A 675-nucleotide genomic window follows, 5' to 3' on the forward strand; every position below is an offset into this window, starting at 1 on the left:
AATAAATTCCCTTGTGTAGTTTAAGCAAGTCGGTTTATCATTTGTAAATAAATTTCCTGAATAATCCTACTCCATTATATTCTGCCCCCAAAGAAATTACATCCTTTCCAGTCCTTGTTTTTCACCAACATTTATTTACAAATATATGGGTATGTGTGTAAGTAGGTAGGTAGGTATTTATGTATTCATGTATTCATTAACTTGTTATATAGACATTGGCTGCATAAAAAGATACTGACTTTATGCATCTCTGACAGGCCTGGAGCAGTTAATATCTGCTGCTACGGTTCCCACTACAGATACAAGAAAATGAAGTTCCTTGCTCTTTCTGTCTATCTGGTTGTGGCAGCCGAGATTGAATGGGTGAATACATGAAATTCTGAAAACACAGGGAAAGGGAAGTAATCTTTGCAACTCAGAAATAAACTTATAAACAGCGAACTAAAAAGATCCTGGCTTTACTTGCCTGTATAAGGTAACAGGAGGTTTTTAAGACATCTTCATAATAGTAAACATATAGGGAAACTTTTAAACCTAATTTTGAAATTTCTATGTTTATGTGTCATATGATTTGTGCTTTTATTTTTAATATTCTGTCTTCCCCTCTTAAGGAGGTAAACCATTTTCAAAACATATTTTATCTAAAGGAAATTTAGGTATTCCAAACTCTTTCTG

The 675-nt window shown here is 33.2% G+C and overlaps 1 non-coding gene across 1 annotated transcript; it reads left to right on the top strand.

Annotated features, from left to right (window-relative positions):
• The first annotated feature begins 242 nt into the window (after window positions 1-242).
• On the top strand, window positions 243-375 carry LOC111759859 (small nucleolar RNA SNORA31). Its single transcript, XR_002793718.2, has one exon. It is a non-coding gene; the product is annotated as a small nucleolar RNA SNORA31 (small nucleolar RNA).
• The last annotated feature ends 300 nt before the right edge of the window (window positions 376-675 follow it).

Source organism: Dasypus novemcinctus, chromosome 3 (genome assembly GCF_030445035.2).
Source record: "Dasypus novemcinctus isolate mDasNov1 chromosome 3, mDasNov1.1.hap2, whole genome shotgun sequence".
Classification (NCBI taxonomy): domain Eukaryota; kingdom Metazoa; phylum Chordata; class Mammalia; order Cingulata; family Dasypodidae; genus Dasypus; species Dasypus novemcinctus.